Source organism: Lacerta agilis, chromosome 9 (assembly GCF_009819535.1).
Source record: "Lacerta agilis isolate rLacAgi1 chromosome 9, rLacAgi1.pri, whole genome shotgun sequence".
NCBI lineage: Eukaryota > Metazoa > Chordata > Lepidosauria > Squamata > Lacertidae > Lacerta > Lacerta agilis.
In genome coordinates this window covers 72,687,805-72,707,567 of record NC_046320.1, presented here as the reverse complement: position 1 = coordinate 72,707,567, position 19,763 = coordinate 72,687,805, and the positions used below count along the sequence as shown (strand labels likewise).

Below are 19,763 nucleotides of genomic sequence, written 5' to 3'. Positions count from 1 at the left end.
TTCTTCAGGTCTGCCAAATTCACCGAGACAGATTGCATTTTTAGCATGTTTGTATGCTGTTTTCCCACCATGGTCCTCAAAGATGCTCACAATATCTGCCACAGTCATCCCACCAGGCACTGGAGTGCACCTCCAGAGCTCTTTCCGGGAGGAAGGATGGGATAAAAACTGAATAAATAAACTGCTGAACAATGAGCAGCTTTTGGCTCTTCCTCACCTTGAAATCTTCCTGTTCTAGTTGGTCATTACAGATATTCTGTAGCTGAGAAATACAAAAGTGTTTGCTCTGGCTTCTCCTCTGCCCTCCCCGTCCCTTTTTCCTTTTGTGACATGTGTCAGATGGTGAGGGATCCAGTATTTGTTTGGCTCAGGAGTGGGGTTAAACTAACAACAGCAGCCCCCTTTTAAATAAAAACTTATAAAGACAGCAGATGCACGCAAAGGCACATGCCAGGAGGCCAGGCAGAACCGTCAGCCCCGCACTTGCAGCTTTGAACCCCCCCCCCCGTGGAGGCCAGTGGATGCAGCCAGCAGCAGCAAACGAAGCAGGCATTGTTCTCGGCGCTCCCCCCCCCGCTACGTCCATGGTTCAGTCCGCAGAGGCCTCCCCAGATTGCCTGAGTCCCAACTTTGAGCGGCAGGCACTTCGCCCAATCCACGCCGGCGCCGCGCGTGGTTCTGGCCGGCCGAGGGCCCAATCGTCGCCGCGCACTCCCTCCCCACGTGGGGGACGCCTCCCGCCCGACGCCTTTCGGAGTCGAGGCGGGGACGGAGGGAGGGCTTACGAGAAAAAGCCCTCGCCCAATCAGCGCTCGAGTGCTCGACGGAGTCCTCGCCGCCTTTGAGCGGAAAGCGAGCCAAAGCGAGGGTAGGCGGGTGGGAAACGCTCCAGAGAGATGGACGGGGCCCGCTGGCCAATGGGCGCCTGAAGGAAAGCAGGGAAGGCGCGACGTCGCGGAGAGCGACCAATGGGACCACGGCTTGGCGGAGCGGCCGTCACCTTCCCCCGTCGCGGGCTGCCGAGCGTGCGCGCCCGAGCGCGAGGGCGTGGGCGGGGCGGCGGTGAGTGGCGGGCGGCGCGGCCAATGGCGGTGGGGAGGCCTCTCGCGCGGCGTGTCTGAGGGAGAGCGAGGAGAAGAGAGAGCGAGGAGAAGCGAGGGCCGGCGGACGAGGCAGCGGCGGCGGTGGCTGAAGAAGCGGCCGGGGCAGGCGGGCAGCGCGCGGAGAGCGGCCCTGCGGGGCCCCACGCCAGGTACGGCGAGGGGGGGGGGAGGCTGCCCGGCACCGCCGCGAGGCCCACGGCCTTCGAGGAACACCCTCCTCACCCCCGGGATCCCCCCTCGGACGGGCGCGCACTAAGGGCCGGGGGCGCGCGGGCTGCCGGGGGGGGGATTTCAGATGTTGAGGGGGGGCTCCTTCCCTTCCCTTCCCTTTCTTCTCCTCCTCTTGGAAGCGCTTCTCCTCTGGGCCCGGAGGGGCTACATTACCCGCCCCCCCACCCGTTGGCCAGCTGACCTGTCAATCTTCACCTCTCCTCCTCACCTGCCCCCCCACAAAAGGCCCCCCCGGTCCTCTGCTGGGATCTCGGGGGGGGGGCGCCTCTCCTCGCTGCCGTCCCGCAGCCCACCCGGAGGGGGCTCGGCTGTGGCTTCAGGACTTCGGAGCCAAGGTCTCTTAGCGCCCCCCCCCATATAAAATAGTTGAGGGGCGCACCTCCCCCTCCCAGGTAGTCGTGCATTGCCATTCAAATGGTGCGCACGCGCGGCGTCTTGGTCGATTATGCGGGACAGGTGTCCCACCCCCCCCCCCAATATTTTATTCAAGGTGGGTGAGGGTCGCTGCTTCGGGCGTCCCTCTCCCCACCATTACTTCACCCACGCGCTTGGATGTAGAGAAAGACCCAGGAAACTGCTCTGCTCTGCCCACTAGGGATGCTGGCCGTGGAGAGGGGGCGGTTCAGGTTGGACCCTTCCTTCTGCCGGATGGAGGGGACCCAGCGCTTGGAGGCCCCCCCCCAGCAGATGGTGGGCCGGTCTTGGAGCAGCATTCTGGGTCAGGGCTCCCCTCGCTGGGCTTGCGCTTCCCATCAGACGTTCAGCTGAAGCCTCCCATCTTGGAATACGGGAGCCATAAGGATAGGGTGGGAACCTCTCCCCCCACCAAAAACTTTCTTTAAGCTGGCCTGGCTTTTGCTGATGGCAGGAAAGCGCCTGGCTGGGAAGGAGTTTTCTCTACATGTTTTATGTTGTTGCTTCATTGTGTCTCTTTAAGATGTTGTAATCGCCCCTTGCCACGAGGGTTGGGCTCCGAGGGTGGGGCAGGGGAGCCGACCAAATAAACAGGTATTGGCCGCTTCCCTGGGGCAGGGGAGACTCTGGCGGAGCCCAGGAGAGGTTGATGCCAGAGACTGCCTGCTCCTGTGACTCCAGGCCCGTCAGCAGGAGCGAGGACAAAGAGATGGGTCCCTGTCCCAAATTGCTGAGGCTCAGCTGAACTTGGCTCTGGTGCCCCTTTGTTTGGGCAGAACTTGAGTTGAAAGTTCGGGGAAGCCTTGGCATGGGAGCCTGGTGCGATCTGCAGCAGGGCTGGCCTGTAGCCTCTCTTCTGCCATAGGGTGGGTTGTTGCTCCTGCTGCTTGCCCTACTTTGCAGGAGGGACGGCAGGCACACCCCAGGCCTTCTCCTTCCCACCGGAGCAGTACCTGTTTATCTCTCCCCAGTTCCTTGCCCTGACACCTGAAAGCCACCTTGGTCCATGCAAACCTGCCCCCTTGCTTACCTTGTTTTCTGGTTTTGCAATAAATAGTTCAGGCTATGTAGTCCCAAAGATAAAGAGCACCAAGGGGGGCATTGTTGGAATTTAGGTATGCCAGTTTCTGAGTTTTCTGAGCTCTTCCTCAGGTATCAGTTATCCTGTACAGTGGTACCTTGGGTTACATACGCTTCAGGTTACAGACTCCGCTAACCCAGAAATAACGCTTCAGGTTAAGAACAGTTTCAGGTTAAGAATGGACTTCCGGAACAAATTAAATACGTAACCAGAGGTACCACTGTATAATGAAGAAACATTCCTTTTCCCATGTCAGCTAAACCTGGAGGATTCTACCCAGCCTTTTGCATCTGTGAACTTTGGCATGGGGGGCAACCATTCAGAGTGGAGTTCAGTGGGATTACTTGGACTTTTCCTTCCGTAGCAGTTCTCTTTTTGAGACCTGGTGGTTAACACCTCAGCAGACTGAACAGTGGGTGGGGTGGGGTGGGGTGGGGTGGGGGGTTTACAGCAATGCTTTCTCTTAAGGCCAGACAAGGAAATGCTTCTGAAGTGTTTCTTTGGCCATCTCCATATTGAAGCTTGGCATGCTTATGTGAGTCATCCATAGACCACTGTTTGCTTCTGCCTTCTGTGGGTTAGAGGTGGATTTGTGGACTGGGGAGGAGTGAAAGATGAGGTCAGGAGGCCAGGTCTGTTGACCTTGGAATCTCTCTCTCAGCTCTGTGGATCTGCCATTCTTTCAGGGAAGGGGCGCATTCCACTTCTTACTGCTGTTGGGTCCAGTTTTTGCTTCTCCATGAGATGGGTGGATTTGATGGAGTTCAGGTTCTCTTTTCCTCTGATATCATGCCCCTCTGGAAGCCAGCACAGATCCTTTGTGAATGAGGACTATGGAAGAGCTGCATGTCTGGAGTCAGCGCTGTTCCTTGAGCTCTTGTGACTGGCATGCGTTTCACATGTTGGTGTTTGCCAGCAAGCCCCAGTCCGAAGGGTGGGGTAAGGTGCTGTGGCATGAGCTGGGAGAGGCTTAGCCTGTTTTGGTGCCTGGCACCAGCTTGGATGCTGCCACTTCTGGGAGGGGATACCCATATCCAATTAGGAACCAGTGCTGGAAGTCCTTGCGCAGCCCGACACTTGCCGAGCCAGAAAAACTTGTACTTTGTTCAGCACGCATTGAAGGGGCCCTTGAGCAAAGCATGTGTGTCGGACAGGTTTGCAAGGGCAAGCCACAACAGTGTGGAAACACTGGCGGCTTCTGGGCCTGTCCAGAAATAATAGGTGGGGAAAGCGTTGCAAATTCTGCGCTTCAGAAGTTCCAGAGCAGAGATTATTGGAATAAGCAGTGCTCATCTGACTAACTTGTGTTAATATCCTTCAGTCACCCATTTGGATTTTGCAGATTTGACAAGGGCTTTTGTAACCAGGATAAAACATCATATTTTTCTTAGATCAGGCCCTAATGATGGAGTTTCTAGCCTTGATGAAGTCTGAGTGGAGCATTTAACTTACCCAGCTCTTGTCTGTTTCAAATGGGACAGGTGTATGAGACCTTTCTAGTCGTGCCTTTGATGCAGTAGCAGGAGATAGTCTTGCTCCCTAATTATTCTTTTGCTGCCTTTATCATGAAATACCACAGGAGAATTTCGTGTTTTTTAGATTTGCTTTTTATTAGTCCATCAAAACTTGTTTATTTAGGGGATGCTATTTTTACAGAAAAGGTTACTGCAGCAAACTGAGCAGCTGCTGAGATGCAAAAGGACTTTGTACTGAAGCAACTTTCATGCCAGTATAATGTGACTGACAATCTTTTGGTCATCTGCTGTATCAGACCTGTCAAATAACCTTTTGTTTGGGGCCGCTCCTTGCTACGGTATCCTGTAAGTATATTCAGTTAACTTTCATTGCAGCTTGCCTTCCAGAGAGCATGTTTCAGATCATAGCCTTAATTGTCAGTATATTGTTATAATTTGCCCTGGGACCTTATGGTGAAGTGTGGGGAGGAGATTGTGTAAACATATAGCTATATAGATGTATATGTAGATATATGATGAGTAAGAGAAGAGGAGGCTGTTTGAGCCAGAGCAGCATAGTAGAGGCCATTGAGCTGCTTCAGACATTGCAATAAACCATGGATTATGGTGACAGGAAGGGGTTGAGCAAGCCTTGGGATTTGTGTGCTCCTTTCCTTTTCCTCCTCTGGTGCAGACACAAGGAGAAAATCAGAGCTCCATTTTTTCATTAATCACAGTTAAGCGTTGGTTCCAAATCCTGCACTCTGGTCAATATTAGCCATGGCTTGCTTGAAACAAACTTCAAACCATGGGTTGTGAAGTTCACTTGTTTCAAACAATAGCTAAGTTTAATTACAGCTTTCAGGTTTGGCTGCAACGTGAAATTGCAGTTAATTAAGAACAGAAGTGAGGGGCGGGTGGTGCTGTGGGTTAAACCACAGGGCCTAGGGCTTGCTGATCAGAAGGTTGGTGGTTCGAATCCCTGTGATGGGGTGAGCTCCCGTTGCTCAGTCCCAGCTCCTGCCCACCTAGCACCTAGCAGTTTGAAAGCACGTCAAAGTGCAAGTAGATAAATAGGTACTGCTCTGGCGGGAAGGTAAACGGCGTTTCCGTGTGCTGCTCTGGTTCGAAGATGGGATTTATGGTTGAAGAACGTAAGCAGATTGGCAAAAGGAGATGCTGCAAAGGGACAGGCCAGTGTGGCAGAAGGCCTTCCACCCTCCTTCCATCTGCTTGCCCTTGGCCGTTGGGGGGGAATCAGGGTTGGCATTGCTGCCTCTGCCATCTGCCCTTAGTTTTTGTTCTAGTTGGATGCTTTTCCGAATTTTAGGAGTCTTGGAGTGGCAGTGTTGGAGAAGTCTTGACCTACATCTTTGGTCAGCATTGCCCAGTCTTTTCAGATGCCTATCTCTTTCCACCTCCACGCCCCCCCTCACTTTAGCCCTATTGTTTTACATAGCTGACAAGGAGTGGCTCAAGGCCAGAGGAGGCTGTGCTGATTCACAGTTTTGAATGCAGTCATGCCCCACAGCTGTAGTCCAAGCAGCTGGTGCTCCCAGTGATGTGCCACAGCTTCTAAGAGGGGAATGCAGGAAAGCCGCTGGTTCTGTGCATGGCCACACATCTTGCCAATCACGGACGTGGAACTAGCTGGAGCCTCCCCTCAATCCCTGGGGTATTGGACCAGTGGGCATCTAATCCCAATGAGCACTTCCCCATTCCATGAGATGTTGGAACTGTTGGTGTTTCACATCCTTCCCTGAACTTCCTTGCTGGGCTGTGGTGATCTGGCACTGTCCAAACATTTGCCAATTTGGACTTTGGCCAAGCAGAGCATTAGAGCTTTTTGAGGGGTGGAATAGAGCTCTACTCATGGTAATGAGCCCTCTTTCATTCTAGCCCTTTTTTGGGAGGAAGAAGGCCATATTTAGCGGGTCTCTTCATTTGATCCTTTAAGTGTAAAATTGGGTTGGTCCAATACTGCAGGAGAACTTTGGTTACACACTTGAAGACTGCCTTTCCTACCTTCCCCCTCGGTCTCTTAAGATGAGTAGCAAAATGGGGCAGGAAGGGTCGGTTAGCACTGTAATAAATGAGAAAAGGATGCCATTGCCTGTTGCTTCTGTGTGCCAAGATCAAATGGCAAAGAAGGAATTCATCCCCACATCAGTCAAGCTCTCTCACCCACACACCCCTGAGACTGTCAGAAGAGCGATCACTTCAAAAGAACTGCAATATCACTTTTGCTTAGGCCAGGTTTCATGACCACACAACCACATGGAGTTACCTGGTGTCAAATTATAGTTTGTTTGGTTTTTCAAGCTGCCCCAGACCCCACCTTTTCTGTGAAGCCTCTAGCAGATTTTCTGCATCCTTGAGCTTCCTCTTCTGGGGGTGTGAGCAAAATTGCTGGCTGGGGCTTAATGGAGTCATAGTCTATGTTTGGAGGGCACCTGGTTGGAGAAGGCTGCCTCAGAGAGTGATTTGCTTCAGCACGCTAATTTTACTTGCTTTTGGTGAACAAAGCTAAAAACATGCCCAGTGTTGCCTTTGCAATTGGCGTCCGTCCAATGACCATGCTGATGACCTGATGATGTGCATCCTGCCCCACTAAATAAACAAAACAAAAAAACCCAGGGGGAATCTTCCATCTCCTCCCCCTGCTGTTTCTCCACTGTGGAGACTTTCAAGCTCTCTCCAGCTGTTTCTCCACTGGACTTCTTGATTTAGTCACCACTGGTGCCTCAGTTGTAGCCACTGTGAGGTTTAATTATGCTGTGCATGTTCTCTTTTTATTGAAATAAAATGTAGCCACCAAATAGAAGTAAGCTCGGTGGTCCTTGTAGGCATCCATGTTCACTGAAGTGGATGAATATTTCGCCCTGTTCTACTTCTCCAGAGTATAGAGGCAGGTGGGAGACTGTTGGGAGTGCAGGATTGGCTGGCCTGTCAGTTGAGCTCCCTTACCTTCTCCATTGGGGGCAGGTCTTGGGCACCTCTGCTTGGTGCGTAGCCCCCCCCCCCCACTGAGCCTGTTCCTTTGCTTTGCATGTCCCCAGGACTCACTCCCTGCCTCTTCTTCAGGTTTCACAGGAAAACATGTATCAACACGGCTGGATATTGTTACGGGAACATCCCGGCGAGCAGCTGCATCTTCCTTGGCTGAACCCTGCAAATTCTCTCTCCCAGGCCGAGGAAAGTGGTGGAGGCAGCCGGTGCATTCCAGCCACCTGGCCCTGTTGCTCCTGGGCATGGGGGGGGGGTCATGCAGAGCCTATTCTCTCGCAGCATTGTGTGGTGCTTCTCAAAGCCCTGGTTCTGGGAATCGTGACACATTTCCAAGGCAGTCAGATTGGGAAGTAGTAGCTGAAATGGTCTGGCTTGGTACAAGCACTGCTTCACTTTCTCCTGCTTTCCCAGGTTGCTGTTGTTCAGTCGTGTCTGACTCTTCATGACCTCATGGACCAGAGCACACCTATCCTTCACTGCCTCTCACAGTTTGGCGAAACTCATGCCAGTCGCTTTGAGAACGCTGTCCAACCATCTCGTCCTCTGTCGTCCCCTTCTCCTTGTGCCCTCCATCTTTCCCAACATCAGGGTCTTTTCCAGGGAGTCTTCTCTTCTCATGAGGTGTCCAAAGTACTGGAGCCTCAGCTTCAGGATCTGTCCTTCCAGTGAGCGTGTTAGTACATGTAAATATTGAGCCTGTTATCAGTGGCTGGTGACTTCCTGCGTTTAGCTGTCATATAGCAAGCCTCATAGCTTAGTGTTGACAACACTGACTGGCAGCAGCTCTCCAGGCTTTTAGGCCGGGGTCTCTCCTGAGACACAGGGGATTGAATTTCGGCCCTTCTGCATGCCACACAGATGCTCTGCCAATAAGCTGCTCCTCTTCTAAAAGCCCGGTTCCCTTTCCCTCTGGCCGAATCTGCTATTTGTTTATAACCTCAATAGGAAGAGGCTTCATGGACTGCTTTCTCGGGCCTTCCTTGGCCACTTCCTAGGCATCTTTCTGTTTGGCTTGCTATCTGCTACTTTTCCTCCTGAGGTGACCTCTTCGTGTGTCTGTCAGGGGGGCACCCATGTAAGCTCCTGCCACAACAGATTTGTTAATCTTTAAGCAGTGACAGGGCTTGGTGTTTTCTTGCCACAAGAGAGTGACGCTGCTTCCCCTCTGGAACTTGTTCCCCATTCTGTGTGGTGCTCTGAATGCAGAGGTGTGCTTGGCTTCACAAGGACCAGGGTGATTCATTAAACCTGGGGGAGGACCCTGCGACCATCAAGATGGTGTTGGACTACAACTCCCATCATCCCTGAGTCCAATAGCATATAGAGTGTCAGGGTCTCCTTGCCTCTATTAAATATGCTGCAGTCACCAGGTCAGACCCAGAACTTTGATCCTGTGAACATCTGCCTGCCCCATTGACCTTCTCCTTGTATTGGCAGTATTGCCTCTGTGAGGGCTGGATCAAACCTTCAGTCAAGAATGCTGTGTAGTTGCTGTTGATCTTTATTATTTTTCTGCTGGCTGCACAGCAGCACAGCCAGTCCTAGAATGTGGTCTGCCTGTGAATCTCCATGAGAGAGCTCCCTGTGTCTTCTGTCTCTAAGCTAAACTATGGAACTTGCTCCCAGCTTGAATGGCCTTAAAAATTAAGTTAGACAAAATCATGGAGGAGAGGGCTATTGGTGGCTCCTAGCCAGGTTGGCTCTGCTGTGCCTCCACGCTTGGGGGTTTGCAATGCTTCTGAATCCCAGTTGCTGGAAACTGCAGGAAGGGAGAGTTGCTCTGGTGCTCAAATCCTGCTTGTGGGTTTCCTATCTTGGTTGGCCGCTGTGAGGACAGGATGCTGAACTAGATGAGCCCTAAGCCTGAACCAGCAGGCTCTCCTTATGTTCTTAAGAGAATCAGGAGAGCCGGGCTGCTGGATCAGGCCCAGGGCCCCCACAGTCTAGCATCCTGTTTTCATAGTGGCCATCCAGATGTCTCTCCTGTGGTTTCCAGCGACTGGTCTTCAGGGGCCTGCAGAGCCTTCAACAGTGGAGGTAGAGCAGAGCCTTCATGGCTTCTTGCCATAACCTCTCTCCCCTCCACACTGTCCTGGTTCTTGAGAGAATCCTTTGGATTGTGAAAGGCCTCAAACATTGCAAAGCAGAGAAGCAGATGTGTTGCGCTTCATTAGGCATGCCTGTCATTCTTTACCCAGTCCCTTGGGAGGGTCGTTAATGTCTGTGGCTTCTTTTTCTGTACTTATCCTTTTAAGTAGTGTGGGTGAGATTTCTTCCTTTTATATATTCTTTTGAATGAGTCTTTTTTTATTACTCCTTTTGTAGATGGGTTTAGCCCTTATTGTTCCTATTTTTCTACATATCATTTTGAGACATCTTGCGTAATTGTTATGTTTCTTTATATGTCGCTATCAATGTTCATGGTTGTTTACTCAGTCAATAGACACATTAGACGAGTCCCTGCCCTCAGGAGTATACAGTCCACTGTAGCGTTGCAAGGACTTAGGCAATGGGTGACCCCTGTTCCTCAATGAAGCATACAGAAGAGCAAGTTCTGCTCTTTGAGTCATACCGACCTGCCAAGAGGGTTGTAGGTGAGAGGAGTAAGAATTTTGAAGTGCACGCAGCCTGAGTAGTACTAGGATAGTTCAATCCAGATCCTGACTTTACATCTAGTCTGACCCAGAAACTGAATCCAAGTGGATGTAGAGGGTGGAAGACTTGGTTGCTCTTGGAAACTGGTATCACTGCACCCAAATGGGGTCCCTTGACTTTTCTTTCATGTAGGAAGAGTATATCTGTCATTTGCTCCTCTGGGGAAACTAACGGGCTGGTTGGGGCACTGCCTGCCCTCCACCCCTGCAACAGGAAAGGCTGGCCTCCCAAGAAAGTCTGCATGCCGTGGTGTGTTTAGAGCAGGGGTCCCCAAACTAAGGCCCACAGGCCGGATAAGGCCTGAGGGATTTGTTTATCCGGCCTGCGGCGACCCCCACCGCCTGCTGCCGCCACCCGCTCTTACCGGCACTGCGCTGTGCGGCTGCCCACTCCCAGGTCGGAGGAACACCGGAAATAGCTTGTGCACATGCACAAGCATTATTTCTGGTGCACATCTGCGTCAGAGAAGGAGGCCTGTGCACATGTGTACAAGCTATTTCCGGTGCTCCTCTGACCCGGAAGTGCGCCGGAAATAGCGTGTGCGCCCGTGTATGGGCGCACGCTCCCCTCCCCTCTGGCCTGCCACGCGATCAGCGCTGGAGACACTGGTCCGAGGTGTGATACGTTTGCTGACCCCTGGTTTAGAGGAACCTCATAAATGTCCTTGCGACATATAAATGATTCTCTGCACATATCCCACATATCCTCTTAATGGGCATATTGTTGATTAATTATGACTTGCAAATTGCAGGATTTAGTGGGCTGTGCCCTACACTTCAAGGGCATAAATAGGGATTGCTATTTTTTGTCCTGCTTTGCCAGTGTCATAACTGCAACCCACCATGACCTACTCTGATTGTGGTCTGCCCCACTGATGAACTAGGAACAGGAAGATTCCCAAGAAATATTTAAATACAGGCTTGCAAATAGCCACTTGCCTGTGGCAGGCAAGTTTTAAGTGTGTGTGCATTTGTGTGTGTTGTCTTCTAGGTCACCAATAACAAAGTGAGGTAAGCAGGGCCAGGTCAGAGTCCCCCTGCAAGACTGCTTACCGGTAAATAGAATTTTAAAAAGCGAAAATTACCCTTCCTTTCATTTGACCTGCGTGTGTCTTCCTGCTGCTTCTCTGGAGTAGATGGCTGCGACCCCAGGTGGTGCTCTGTTTCTTTGTGACAAAAATTGATTGTCTATCAACAATGCTCATCTTTAGGCACTCATCTGTCTCGGGAATAAGTCCTGAGTGTGTATCCTATTATTAAGGAAGCATTTTGCTTGGAGGCGAGAGGAGTGTCCTTTCCAATGAGATATGCGTAGTCCTTTGGTGATTTAGTTGCCTTTCATTGGTTCCCAGACTCTCAGTTGGGAGTCGTGGCAACCTGTTTGTCAGGCACAGTAGTGATGGTAGACTTCTTTATCTTGGGGAAGTTACATGACGTTGGTAGTGGCAGAATTCAGCAGGACGTTTCCAGCGTCACATACTGTGTGGAGCAGAAGCCAAGAGGCATCCTCAGTACTGCATGTGAGCAGGCTAGGATCCAGTGCAAGTGGCTTGGGTGTTAGCATCCTAGAGGCTAATATTGCTCTGTGTGTCTTGCAAGAGTGTTGCATTCCAGGGGAAAGGGGGGGCCTGACCGGGCCTGTTGAAGCCTCTGTTGCGTTGTTTATTGGTTTATACATTTTATAAATCAGATTTACATCCTGCGCTTCATCCCAAAAGAGCCTAGAGTGGCAAACACACCAGAAATAAAAAAAAAAAAGATTTTAAAATTGTTAACAAGAGTGAAACAAAGTAAAACTTGTAGCCAGTCATGTGTGTCTGCATAGGCCTGCCAAACCAAAAGTTTTTAGCAGGCATATAAAATAATAGAACAATGGCCAATAGGCAGGGGGTTCCAAAGTACAGGTAAAGGTAAAGAGACCCGTGACAATTAGGTCCAGTCGCGGAGGACTCTGGGGTTGCAGCGCTCATCTCGCTTTACTGGCCGAGGGAGCCAGCGTACAGCTTCTGGGTCATGTGGCCAGCATACTAAGCAGCTTCTGGCGAACCAGAGCAACGCACGGAAACGCCATTTACCTTCCCGCTGGAGCAGTACCTATTTATCTACTTGCACTTGACATGCTTTCAAACTGCTAGGTTGGCAGGAGCAGGGGCTGAGCAACGGAAGCTCACCCTGTCGTGGGGATTCGAACCGCCGACCTTCTGATCTGCAAGCCCTAGGCTCTATGGTTTAACCCACAGTGCCACCCGCGTACAGGTGCTGCCCCACTAAAGGCATAAAACTCCTGACAAACACAGAATGGATGTTGCCTGGCACTTGTTCTGCGGATCAGTTGAGTCAGCATGAATGGGCTAAGGTGATCCCTTAAGTCAACTGTTCCCAAGCAGTTCTGTGTTTTATGGGTACTGGGAACACCTTGAACTCAACCCAATGGCAGACTGGTGGCAGACACAGATCTTCAAGTGTGGGCATAGTATGCTGACAGACCCTCATCCCTGAAAGCAATTGTGTTGCAGCATTCTGCACTAACTGCAGTTTCCAGACCAAGCACAAGGGAAGCCCCAAGTCATGCCCCTTCTTCTGTGAGTGGACTGTGGTCGTTCTTTCCGCCAGCCAATAAGGCTGCAAGCCATTAAGGCAGGTCAGCATTTTCCAGAGCAGGAGAAAAGAGGCTTGCTCCATCTTCCATGTGGCAGCTATTTAGTTCAGAGGTTTCCAACCTTTCTGAGTCCACAGCTCCCTTGAGTTCTGTGGCTCTGCTGTGGGGCTCAGGAGCCCAGTTAGGTCACCTCTTGCACACAGAGCTGGCAGCCTCTCACCCTTTTTTGAACACCTTCCCTTGCAGAGTATGCCCTCCTCTCCTCTCCCCTCTCCTCGGGAATCCTCTGGGCAGCTGCTGCTGCTGCTGCTGCTGCTGTCCCTGGTCTCTGAGCTGCCCCCCATCCTGCCCCAAAGAGAGGTGCCTCACACAGGCACTATTCACCTGCAGAGGTTATAGCCAGGGCTGCTGCAATAAAGTCTGTGCACACCTTTGAGAGGCAGAGATGCAACGGGGCATCAGAGGAGGGAGGGAAGGAAAGAGGGACAGAGGCCAGTGTTGCCCGCGGCACCCCTGACCAGCATTCAAGGCACCCCAGGGTGCCACAGCGCACTGGCTGAAAACCACTGAAGATAGCTATCCTATCTCCTATTTGAAGATAGCTATCCTATCTCCTCTGTCTCTCCTTTACTAGGCTAAACATGCCCAATTCCATCAACTGTTCCTCATATGACTTTGTCTCCAGACCCTTGATCATCCTGGTTGCCTTCCTCTGTACATATTCCAGCCTTTCAATAGCCTTAAATTGTGGCGCCCAGAACTGGACACAGGACTTCAGGTGTGGTCTGACCAGGACAGAATAGAGCAGGATTATGACTTCCCTTGTTTGAGACACTAGATTTTGGTTGATGCAGCCTAGAATAGCATTCACTTTTTTGCTGCTACATCACACAGTTGAAAGGGGGCAGCGCTGCTAAATCCAAGTGATTTGAAAAACACCGCTGAGTTGGCACTTCTGTCAGAACCACAATACCTTGGCAGCTTGGTTCAAGTAGTGCTTTCTGTACCCCTCCCCTAACCCTAATTATTTCTGTAGGGAAAGTCTGAATAAACTCTAATGCTCAATCCGTGCCTTCTCACAAGTGAGTCTCTCACTGGGTTGATCTTTTAGTCAACTGGAGACCATAGCTGTGTTGGGGGGTGGTGCCAATTCTGTTAAGAAGAGCATTTAAAACATTCACAATGTGTTTAACAGCATTCTTGTTGGAAACATAAAAAAAATATAATAAACATAGCAAACATTTAAAAAATGCCTCCTTACCCCAAAACCCCCCCCCCCACTACATATGAACATGGAGAGCAATCTTTTGTGAAGTCACATTTTCCTCCCTCAATATTTATCAAGGGAAAGGAACTCCTGACTGTCAATATAACATCAGCAATAATATATTACTACTATTGACTGCAGCAGCAGGGAAAATACTCCAAATCTATTGATAGGTTTTGCAGAAACTTTGCTGACATTTTACAACAAGAAGCAAACTTCTATTCGGTTTGAGGGTTTGTGGTTTTTCATGGATAAGACTGTTGTAAAGAACTTCCAGAGATTGGGTGGGTGGGTTAGGGTTACTACGAAATGATTTACATTGCTTTCTAAAGTAGTCTTGCTCAACTTTTATATGTTTTAATCAGCTATAAGGTGCATTGAGTTTATCTTTGACAAAAGCTTATAAGAAATGTAGCTACCGTAACTGACTCAGTGATACAGCAGGTTTTGAACACATATTAAAGACAGTGTGAGTTTGGTCAGGGTTTGTTTTGTACATGGTTGTGTGAGAGCTTGGGGTTCAAATCTAGCCCCAGCCGCATACTCACTAAGTACAAGTGTGTGACTGCCCTCTTAGTGTGTGAGTCTCCCCCTTTGTTTTTCTGCTGTTGGTTACTTCTCAAAGCTGATTAAGGGACAGGGATTAACATCTGATTTTGAGACTGAAATGCGATCTAATTGTGTGGCAACCTAAAGATTTTGCAAACCTGGCTGATTTGGCCATCTGGTGAGGCTGTGAACCTGCACTTGGCTGATGGGTGAGCAGCTTTTTCAGGATGCTCTGATGGTCTACCTTAAACAGGCACCATCTTGGGTCAGAAGGCCGAGGAGGAGTCTGGGGGGCTCACTAACCCTGTCTTTCAGACATATACATAGTGTTTGAGTAGCACGGTGGGCCTAGATGTGGGAAAGCTTGTCACCATGGTTGAAGGATGTCGGGTGGTTTGCTCTTGCGGTTAAAGTTCTGCCAGTTATTTATTGAAAACTGTCTGCCCCCCCTTTTGCTTCCCTAATCTTTTAGCCATAAAAATTTCAATGAAGCCCTACTTGTAAGTATTTCCAGTGACAACTGCTACTATAGGCACACACAGGCTAGTCGGTGTTTCTTGTGGACTAGCAACTTGAGTGGGCTTTTTTGCAAGGCTGAGTAAAAGGTCCTGGTGGAAAGTCGGGTCTGCCTCTGTTTTCCCCACTGGCTTGGTGTTTCCCAAAGGCAGAGTTTTGGTCAAGATTTGTTCTAGGTGGGAATGTCAAGGGTGAGGTGAGCGAAGAGGCCACCTGCGATTGGGTTCCCGTTTGAGCTCCTATAAATAGCTTTGAGAATCGTTCAGTTTGTTGACTGGCTGATCATTTACAAAAGGCACCTCAACTTGGCCCTGCCAAAGGGCAGCTCTTATTCCTCCACAGAGACTGCAGCAGCAGCAGGATCCCAGGCCTATTCCAGCTGCTCAGGTTTGCACTTGCCACAACCCAGTCAGTTGACGCCAGAATTCTGGCATGTCGGAAATGTCACAAGGGGTGGGTTGGCTCCTGTACGTTTGCCTTCAGAGTGACGAAAACATCTATTTTTGTGGGGTAGAGGGGAGGGGAGGGGAGGTACAGCTGAAAAAGGAAGCTTGTCCAACTTGGTTGCCTGGGGTGAGTTCAGAATTCGCTCCAGGTAACTAAGCAGAAAAGTGCTTTCTCTTTTGCTGATTTTATTAAAAGAACTTTTTTACTGCTTTCACATCAAAATGATACCAAAGGAGCAAACAGTAGTAGTTGTTGGCGTCCATCGAGAGACAGGGAAGGGTACCTTTCAGGGTGAAGTCAAACCACTGCATAAGCAGCACCAAAGGGACCTCCCTTGGGCACATGTCTGGGGAAGTGTGTCTGCAGGTCCTGGGTTGTCCAGACAACAAGACTCCCCCCCCCCCCACCTTAGCCTTACTGATGTGGTCCAAAGGAAAGCAGAGCAATACTTGTGGCACCAGCTTGGCTGCAGGAGTTGCCAGAAGGAGCCATACAAGGCACCATCCAACCACCTTAGGGACTCCGCTCCAGATTTGTGTAGAGTTTACTCCTGAGACTTTTCTTCTCTGAAGATACCCCACAAGGAAATGGAGGTTTCGGGTCAGAGTCTTCCTTCTAGCTAGGCTCCCTTCCCAAGTTGATGAGCCCCATCTGACCCTCACTTCCCTCCACAGCAAGTCCAAAACCCACCTTCTTGGACCCACTGTTGGTCTTGTCTGCTCAATCCACTGGAGCCTGTCTTTGCATGCAGGGGAAGTCCCTAATTCACTGAGGGTTTGGGACCTATCGGCTAACCTCACCTGCTTTAGCCAGCGAATCAAAGCTGCCCCTGGGTTGTGACCACTGTCACATGCTGACAGCTTTAGGAGCCATGGGTGAGATCTGAGTGCAGTGCGGGGACCAAAGGTGAACAAACTACCCCAGTAGTAAAACTACAATAACATTGGATCAGTAAGTAACATCTAAAATACGTTAACCATGGAAAGTCTAGGTGCCGGTGCACCACAAATGAGTAGCATAGTTCTGTATGGACTAGGAATTTTGGGTGTATTTGCAGAATACTGTTCAGGGAGGCAACGCAGGAGGAGAAGCTGCCTGGTTTTAGAAATCTTGGTGCAGAAGCCCTGTGTCCTTTAAGTAAACCTGCCCACCTTTGTGTGTCTGGGAGGGGCAAGGGTTTAACTGACTGTCCTTCCCCCATGGCCCGCTTCCCTGCCTGCCTCTGTGTCTGTGCCTCCTGGCTCTCTGTCCAGCAGCCTCGTGTCTTCCAGATCTCTCAAGCGGTGGTTGTGCCTTGCACATCATGCTGTTCACTGAGCAGCCATAAAATGCATGCCTTGCTTCTCTCTTTAATTAGAAGGTTGCATGTGCTGAGGCTGGCAGCATTTCAGTCACCGAGGAGTCCTCTGCCTCTCGAGCTTCCGAGGCACCTTATGAAGATGCTGTGTTTTTTAAGCCGCTTGGTTGCCTGCTGAGAGCCCCCCACCCTGTTGAAGACCCTTCTGTGAGATGGCTGTGCTCCTGAGCATGTGGGAAATGCCCTGCCCCTGTGAATGAGTGTGCTGAAGTCAGTGAATTTGTGTATGGGGTCTGTGCTGAGATTTTGCAAGGAAGCCTGCACCTGTCTAGAGGAGTCACTTCATGAACATTTAACTCACTGTGATTCCATTAGAAGAAGCTTTTGGGGTAGGGCATACTGAATCCCCACTTTTTGACTGTAGGTAGTCCAGCTTGGCCTTCATTCTGAGGTTGTCTGGGCACACATTCAGCATTCTTTTCTGCAGCCATAAGACTAAATTCCTGCTCTTGGGGTGGGGTGGGGAGCAGGGGAAACCTTTTTTTTCTGAGTGCTGAAGACACTGCCAAGTACTGAATTCTGCCTTCGTGCAAAACTGTGGAATCCAAGGATCTGGCATCAGGCCTGGGATCCATGAGAGGCTTTTTATTATGGGCTTTGATTGCATCTTAGGTTGGTAGCAAATAAATGTTTCACTTTCACCCATGGCAACGAGCATGTAAAGAGCAAGACACAAGGCCAGGGTAGGATGCCTGGTTGGGATCTTCTGGGTCCAGCTATGGGAAATGGTAGTTTTGTTGGGTGAGCTCTGGGCCCTTTGTGGGTGGCTGTTTCCACGCTAAAAGTTAAAACTCTGCACATGACATCCATGGCTGCCAACCCTGGGGCAGCTTTCACAGGCCCACTCCATAGCGGAGCACCCCAACACCCTGCTTAGCCCTCCCTGGAGCCACTCAGACATTTCTGAAAGTCCTTGGAGGCAAAGCCCTGGTCTCTGTGGTTCCTGGATCTGAGCCTCAGACCTGGAGGAAGAGGAACCTCCTCAAGTCGCTCTGGGAAGCCATCCAGCTGGGGGCTGCCTTGGTGGGCTCCCACCCAGGCATTGGGCGAGGCTGGCATTGGTCGTAGTTACCTGACACTCTGCATCCTCCATTCCTCAAGAGGGCGAAGCACAATGGGCACAGGGAAGGAGGAAGAGCAACAGGTCACCCTCACAACCACATTGACAGTTGCATTTTGCGATTGCCATTGGTGCTTGTTGGGAATTGGAAACCACTTTGAGACTCTCCTTCGGCAAAGCAGCATGCAAGCCTTTTTCTCAATCAGCTGGTCTTCTCATGAAGGGTAGAAGGGGCTCCATACCTTCTTCCCTCCTCCCCAGTTTTTCCTTCCTTCTCAGCTGGAAGCTGAGGAAGCCTCTCTGCCCTGGTGGGCCAGGGCGGTTCAACTGATCCCACCTGCACCTGTGTAAACAGCTAAGCTGTCTCTTTGGTCTGCTCTTGCTGGCTGCAGGTGGCCTTCTGCCAACTCCACCCTGCCCAACTTGCCCTCAGCTGCACAGAAGCTGTGTCTGACACAGCTCCTTAACTCTGAATGACACCTCCCCCCCCCCTGCAAACTCTCCCATTTCTCACCAGCTGCTGTCCTGTTACCAGGCAGCTGAGTTTGCTACGCTCTGTCTTCTTTTGGTGGTCTGGTGGTGGAAGCCCCCCCCCCTCCCCTTGTCCTCGGGCTCCTCTCGATTCCCGCCAGGTGCCGACTGGGAAGTCCTTAGGCTGACCTATTTCCCCATGCAAGGCTTGCTAAGCTGCAATGCTGCTGCAAGGCTTGAGGGGAGGATTTAACCCCCTCCACTGTTGCAAGAGCAGTGTCCTCTTCCTCTTCTTGGCCAAGAGCCAGCCAGCTCCCTCCCGGGGTCCCTCTTGCCATTTATCTCATCGGCGCGTGGTGTTTTTCCACGGCCTCTCTGGGTGACGTGGTTCCCTTTCTCCTGCCAACTCCCGCTCGGCAGGGACTCTCTTCTCTGGGGCCTCGGTGCAGACTGGGCTGATTTACAGCCCATATGGTGGGAGACGCCGCCAGCTCCCAGCTTTTGTTGCTCAGCACCTGGCAAATGGCTGGGAAAGCCTTTTGGCTGCTCAGGAAATGGCTGCGAATCCCGCGGTGGGTGGAGCCCTTCCGAAAGATCCCCCGGGGCTGGGTGGCTTCTTTGGAGGAGCAGCATCCTAGTCAGCCCTCCTCCCCCTGTTTCAGTCCAAAGGGGCAGTTGTGAACTCATAAAGGAACTGGAACTTGGGACCAAGGTTCTTCAGAAATACTGTGCTTTCATCTGACCTGAATATGAGTGGTGCTCTGCCTATGCTCAGAGGCATAGTGTTTCTCTGGTTTTCAAAACAGGTTCCCTTAGCTAGGCCTTAGCAAGGCACATTCCAGGTGCAGGAGATTGAAGTCTCCCGTTAGTGCCTGCCTGTGCACACGCTTTGAAGCCAGAGATGCCAGGTGGGGTTGCATTTGGGATTTCTACGTGCAAAGCAAGTACTGTCTACTGGAAGAGAACTGGAACTGCAGGCTCTCGCCTTGGAAGCAGTAGCAAAAATTTGGGGGAAACACTTTGGCTCCAACCATTGACCAGTGGTTGAGGAAAACATAACGACACTGAATGAAATGGCCTGTTACAAAGTATGGAAAGGAAAAACGTGGACAGTGGAGATCTTTCTAAATAATTGTATGCTGTCTTTGGGAGGGCACTTCTGAAGATGTGTGTGCTGCAGTCCCAAAGGCTGTCTGTTCATAGGAACCGACCTGCACGTGGCCTGCAGAGACTGTTCAAAGCCGAAAGTTTAACTTCTGCTCTTTTCCCTGAAATTGATAGGCATCATTCGCATTGGAACATGCAGCTTGGACCACATTCAGAGGCTGAGACAAGAAGGCCTCCTTCACCCATTGCCCCAGCAGGGCCCCCTCGCCTGCCAGCATTCAGCTGTTGAGACTGGTGCGGCCTCTGCCCATCTTGAGGAGTTCACTCTGGCAGGAGATTTTGCCCGCCTTTGCCAGCGCCTGGAGTTCACCAGCCCAGCCTCCAAGAATCTTGTGGCTTTGCTGGATCAACTGCTCATTTACTCAGCAGAGAGGGAGAAATAAG

The 19,763-nt window shown here is 51.0% G+C and overlaps 1 protein-coding gene across 1 annotated transcript in view; it reads left to right on the top strand.

The window, feature by feature from the left end:
• Nucleotides 1-1,152: 1,152 nt before the first annotated feature.
• Nucleotides 1,153-19,763, top strand: part of PAIP2B (poly(A) binding protein interacting protein 2B) — a 34,837-nt gene continuing 16,226 nt past the window's right edge. The window contains exon 1 of the mRNA XM_033161104.1: nt 1,153-1,252. The gene's annotated coding sequence lies outside the window, so the exon portion shown is untranslated. The remainder of the gene's footprint in view (nt 1,253-19,763) is intronic.